The sequence below is a fragment of the Urocitellus parryii genome, chromosome X, assembly GCF_045843805.1.
Source record: "Urocitellus parryii isolate mUroPar1 chromosome X, mUroPar1.hap1, whole genome shotgun sequence".
Taxonomy (NCBI): Eukaryota; Metazoa; Chordata; class Mammalia; order Rodentia; family Sciuridae; genus Urocitellus; species Urocitellus parryii.
Window position 1 is genome coordinate 69,709,581 of NC_135547.1, and position 6,425 is coordinate 69,716,005.

The 6,425-nt window shown below is 34.8% G+C and overlaps 1 non-coding gene across 1 annotated transcript; it reads right to left on the reverse strand.

Annotated features, from left to right (window-relative positions):
- Positions 1-3,633: 3,633 nt before the first annotated feature.
- Positions 3,634-3,707, reverse strand: Trnaa-ugc (transfer RNA alanine (anticodon UGC)). The gene has a single exon. It is a non-coding gene; the product is annotated as a tRNA-Ala (tRNA).
- Between the last annotated feature and the right edge of the window lie 2,718 nt (positions 3,708-6,425).

Sequence of the window (6,425 nt, forward strand, 5' to 3'; positions counted from 1 at the left end):
CTTTCTTTCTTTCTTTCTTTCATTTTGGAAACTTCTTTCCATTTCTTCTGTATAAGTAGATGTCCAGGATTGGGACCTGAGGTCCGGCTCTAATAGTTCTTAGTTGGTGCCTGGTCATTGATTTGGTGTGCATTGAAGAATTGTTGAGGTTTGAGTGGGGATAGTTCATTTGCATAGTGAGGTTTGTTATTAGTTGGCTGTGTTGTGAGTGTTTCTCAGCAGCACCTCTACTCTGTAAACTTTAAGTGTCCTAGTCATTTCCCAGCTTCTCTTAGAGAAAGGGGGATTAAGGAACAGCAATAGTGTTAGCAACTATATACAGTCCAAAAATAAATGTCCAAAATCTATTTTGACATCTATAACATTAATTACCACCTGCAGAGGAAGAATGGTGTCAGCATTTAACATCATCACCAACAATAAATGATCATAAACTAAGTAAGATCTTAAGCAGCAAAGTGTCTGCTATGTGGTCTACTGTGTTAAATATCACAGCAGATTGAGTAGGGTAGAAATTGCATAAACTATGTAATTTCATCAGATGGTGGAAATATAGTTCCTTAAGTGAAAAGAAAATAAAGTAGAATGCAAGAGAAATTTTGAAATATTTAAATAGTGAACAGAGAAGAAGCAAAGGAGATATAGCAGATGATGGCTATAAAGGATGAAAAGTTTTTAAAAAATAACTAAAAATAATAAAATAAAGAGAGGAAGAGGGAATAGGAACATTTGGCCATTAGTGAGGGAAAACAGTAATGAAAAGGTATAAGAAGAACAGAAACCAAGGTACAAACACATATAAGAAAAAAAATCAAACCCAGATAAAATTTTACCCCACAAAGTCAAACCAAGGCTAAATAATAAACAGGTAAAGAAGAAATCAATTAAAATAAAAGAAAAATTACATTAAAATGTGTATATGTGTTTGTATATTCTTGAATCAGCACAGAAAGAACAAACACAGGAGCACACACACACAATTATGCACCATGGAAAAAAGTAAAATTTATAAATAAAAATTTAAAAATAAAATTTAAATTAAAAAGAAGGAAAAGAGGGAATAGGAAAAATTTCTTATTGAGAAAGAAATAGCTTATTCCATTGAGGTGGTCAATACTGTTAGCAAAGATTTGTTGCTTATGTTTGTGCCATCTTTGTATTAATTTTGGTGCTCTGTAACCCTTGAGTCAAGAACTGTAGGATGTTAAATCCCACTCCTTTGTGTTTCTAAAAAAGCTGCCAGATGTTGTGACCCGGAGCCAAAACTGGTTTTTGTAGCTCTCAGATTTATCTCACAGTATAGAGTGGGATAGACTGGAGAGTGTTGACAAATGATGTACTCCCATTACAAGACTGGTACATATTTATAAATTGGAAGTTCAAGAAGCTCAGGTTTAGTCTTGGCTGTCCTTTGGAACTTTGTCAGTGGGTAATTGACATTTGATTCACACATACCCCACCACTGCTGGGCAGATACTGAACTCTACTGGATATTTGGTGTCTGAGGCTTCCTGAAAATTCCACTTTTAGGGTGAGGAGTCTCAACCTGCACAGGCCTCACCATATTCCACTACCATGGACATGAATTATGTAGGATCAAATCTGGAGTGCAGATGCATCTGTCTGACTGTTACTGGTGTCTTCCTACTTGATCATAAAGGATGCCAGCAACAAAGGAGTTCTGTTGCCTTTGTATCTCCAGCTTGGGTTGCCCTCATTCAATCCTCTCTGTGCCTGTTTAAATCATGCTGGTCCAGACATTCTCTGTACCCCACAATATATGACTTCTGGGTCAGGGTGGCAACATCATTTATGAGTTCTCAGTCTCTCATCTCTGACTTGCTGCTGTGTGGCCACTTGAAAATAGTTCCTGCTGTCTGACTCTAGTTCCCACTGGACTTTCCACCAATCAGTTGAGCAGTTTTTATCACTTTTCACTTGACAACTTCCCCCACCATGTCTGTGTTAGTTAAGATCAGTGTCCTTTTCTATTCCTCAGTTTCCCTCAAGCCAATTTTATTCGCCAGGTATTTTTTTTCCTCTCTCTGCCACATTCTTTTGTCATGTGGTTCTGATTCAGCTTAGGTCCAAAGCAATGAAATCAGTCAACCATGTGCTGAATCTCTAAAACCATGTGCCCAAGTAAACTTTTCTTCCTCTAAATTGTTCTAGTTGGGTATTTTGTTCACAGTGATGAAAAGCTAATACACTACTCTAAAATAGCCCCCAAAGTCACCTAACTTCCTCATTCATTATTTTCCATGGTATTTACCATATAATACTTATCACTATCTAAAATAACAATATTAAATTTTGTATATGTTTGTATTGTTTCTTTTTAGTTATACATGACAGTAGATTCATTTTGATATAATTATACAAGGATGGAATATATCTTATTCTAGTTAGGACCTCATTCTTATCGATGTACATGATGGTGGGAATCAATAGAGTGTATTTATATAAGTACATAACAAAAAAATCAGATTCATTCCACTTTTATCTTCCCTCCCCTTCCCTTCCCTTCATTCCCCTTTGTCTTTGTCTAATCTACTGAATATCTATTCTTCCACTCTCCCCCCTTATTGTGGGTTTGTTTACACATATTGGTGAACATTTCAGCTTTGTTTTTTTTTGGGGGGGTGGCTGGCTTATTCACTTAGCGTGATAGTCTCCAGGTCCATCCATTTACTTGCAAATGTCATAAAGTCATTTTTCCTCTTTATGGCTGATACATACATATTTTTCACAATTTCTTCATCCAATCATCTGTTGAAAGGTATTTAGTTTGGATTCAAAGCTTAACTATTGTGAATTGAGCTACTATAAACATTGATGTGACTGTATCACTGTAGAATGCTAATTTTAAGTTATTTTTTTTCTTGTGGTACTGGGGATTAAACCCAGGGCCTTGTGCATGTGAGGCAAACACTCTACCAACTGAGCTGTATCCTCAGCCCTTAAATAGATTTGATATAAACTGAGGAGTAGGATAATTGGGTCAAATGGTCATTTCATTCCAAGTTTTCTAAGGAATCTCCATATTGCTTTCCAGAGTGGTTGCACCAATTTGCCATCCCACCAGCAATGTATGAATGTATCTTTTTATCCACATCTCTGTCAACATTCTTTATTACTTTAATTTTTGATAATACCATTCTGACTGAGTAGCTTAATTTCCATTTCTCTAAATGCTAGAGATGTTGAACATTCTTTCATATATTTATTGACCACTTGTATTTCTTCTGAGAAGAATCTGTTCAGTTCTTTTGCTCACTTATTGTTTGGGTTTTTGTTTGTTTGTTTTTGCTAAGTGTTTTGAGTTTTTTATATATCCTGGAAATTAATGCTCTATCTGAGGTGTGGGTGGCAAAGATTTTCTCCCATTTTGTAGGCTCTCTCTTCACATTCTTGATTGTTTCCTTTGCTGTAAATAAGCTTTTTAATTTGATGACATCCCACTTATTGAATTGTTTCTTGTGCTTTAGGAATCTTGTTAAAGAAGTCAGTTTATGTGCCAATATTCTGGAGTGTTGGGCCTATATTTTCTTCTAGTATTTTTTCTCTTCTGATCTAAAGGTCTTTGATCCACTTTGAGTTTTGTGCAGGATGAGAGAAAGGGTTTTGTTTTGTTTTTAGTGCTGGGGATTGAACCCAGGGCCTTGTGCATGCAAGGCAAGCACTCTACCAACTGAGCCACATCCACAGCCCAGAAAGAAATGGGTTAAATTTCATTCCACTACATATGGATTTATAGTTTTACCAGCCCCATTTGTTGAAGAAGCTTTCTTTTCTCCAATGTATGTTTTTGGCACCTTTATCAAGTATGAAGTAACTGCATTTTTGTGAGTTTGTCTCTGTGTCTTCTATTTAATTCCATTGGTCTTCTTGCCTGTTTTGGCGCTAATACCATGATGTTTTTATTACTATAGCTCTAGAGTGTAATTTAAGATCTGGTATTGTGATGCCTCCTGCTTCTCTTTTCTCACTAAGAACTGCTTTGGCTATTCTGAGCCTCTTTTTTTTCCAGATGAATTTCATACCTCCTTTTTCTCTTCCTATGAAAAATGGCATTGGAATTTTGATGGGAATTGCATTTATTCTGTATGACGCTTTGGGTTGTATGGACATTTTGGCAATGTTAATTCTGCCTTTCCAAGTACACGAAAAGTCTTTCCATCTTCTAATGTATTCTTCTATTTATTTCTTTAGTGCTCTGTAGTTTTCACTGTAGAGGTCCTTCTCCTCTTAGAGTGAGTCACAAATATATTTTTAGGCTATGTGAATGGGATGGTTTGCCTAATTTCTCTTTCAGCTAATTTCTCATTGGCGTATAGAAACCAAATTGATTTATGTGTGTTAATTTTTATCCTGTATTTTGCTAAATTCATTTATAAGTTATAGAATATTTCTGAAGAAGTTTTTGCATCTTCTATGGGATTGTGGTGTCAGAAAATAGATAGTTTGAGCTTTTCTCTTCCTATTTGTATCCCTTTAATTTCTTTCTTTTGCCTAATTGCTCTGGGTAAGGTTTCAAGGACTATGTTGAATGAAGTGGTGAAAGTGGGCATCCTTGTCTTGTTCCTGTTTTTAGAGCAAATGTTTTCAATTTTTCTCCATTTATAATGATGTTGACCTTGGGTTTTTCATATAAAGCTTTTATAATGTGTGGGTATGTTCTTTCTATCCCTATTTTTTTCAGTGTTTTAAACATGAATAGATGCTGTATTTACAAATATTTTCTGTATCTATTGAAATAATCATGTGGAACTTGTCTTTGAGTCTATTTATGTGATGAATTACATTTATTGATTTCTGTATGTTGAACCAAACTTGCATCCCTGGGATAAAAATTACTTGATCTTGGTCTACTATATTTTTAATGTGTTTTTGTATGTAATTTACCAATATTTTATTAAGAATTTTAAAATCTATGTTAATCAAGGATATTGGTTAGAAGTTTTCTTTCTTTGATGTGTCTTTGTCTGGTTTGGGTATCAGGGTGATATTAGCTTCATAGAATGTGTTTGGCAGAGTTCCCTCCTTTTTTATTTTATGAAATAATTTGTGGAGGATTGGTATTAGTTCTTCTATAGAGGTCTAGTAGAACTCTGCTGAGTATCCATCTGGTTCTCAGCTTTTCTTTGTTGGTAGGCTTTTCATAGCTGCTTCATTTTTTTTCCTTGAAATTGGTCTGTTAATTTTTTCTATATCATCCTGATTCCATATGGGAAGACAGTATGTCTTTAGGAATTTGTAAATGCCTTCAAGACTTTCTAGCTTATTGGAGTATGGATTTTCAAAAGTTTCTGATTATCCTCTGTATTTCAGTAATGCCATGATGATGTTTCCTTTTTCATCACAGATTTTTAACAATTTGTGTTTTTTTAAATATCTTTCATTTGTTTAGCTTGGCTAGGGGTTTATCAATTTTGTTAATTATTTTAAAGAACCTACTTTTTGTTTCATTATTATTTTTATTTTTTATTTCAATTTCATTGATTTCAACTCAAATTTTAATTATTTCCTGTCTTCTATTGATTTTGGTATTGGCTTGTTCTTCTTTTTCTAGGGCCTTGAGATATAATGTTTGATTATTTATTTGTTATCTTTCTATTCCTTTAATGAATGAACTCAATGATATGAACTTTCCTCTTAGAACTACCATTTTAGTGTCCCAGACATTTTGATATGTTTTATCTCTATTCTCATTTGCCCTAAGTATTTTTTCACCCCTGATTTATTCTGCTATCCATTCATCAATATATTTTTTATCTGTCTTATTCACTTTTTAAATCCAAATCACCTAAAACAGTGTCTTGTATATACTAGTTGTTCTATAATATATTTGATGAATCAATGCTCCGTGGCATACCCTACCACCTTGAGACTGAGTATAGATAATGTTTCTGCCATTTTTGACTCCTTCAGGGTAATGTCTGGCCCAGTGTCCACACATTAGACACGATTTTGTTTCCCATTAGTTGTTTCAGTTGCTTTTTATCAAGGTGAATAGGAATAATGAGGTGTCTTAAATCTATCTGCCTCATATTTTTTAGTTGTAGTTGGATACAATACCTTCATTTTATTTACTCATTTTTATGTGGTGCTGAGGATCGAACCCAGGGCCGCACACATGCAAGGCGAGCGCCGTACCACTGAGCCATAACCCCAGCCCTACCTGCCTCCCTTTTTGCCACTACTTTTTGATGATAAAAATCTGCTCAGCAGCCAAGCAAAGTACTCCAAGAGCAATTCAAATGTTCTACATAGAGCCATGTATCAGCTTTGGAGTAGCTTGTTGAATTTAATATTCCTCCCATGTTTCACCAAGAAACCAATTCCAAATGAGATTAAGACCACAGCACAATAGCAATATCTTTGCATTGTTAGACTTCTATCCAAAGTATGGTCACCTCCAATTC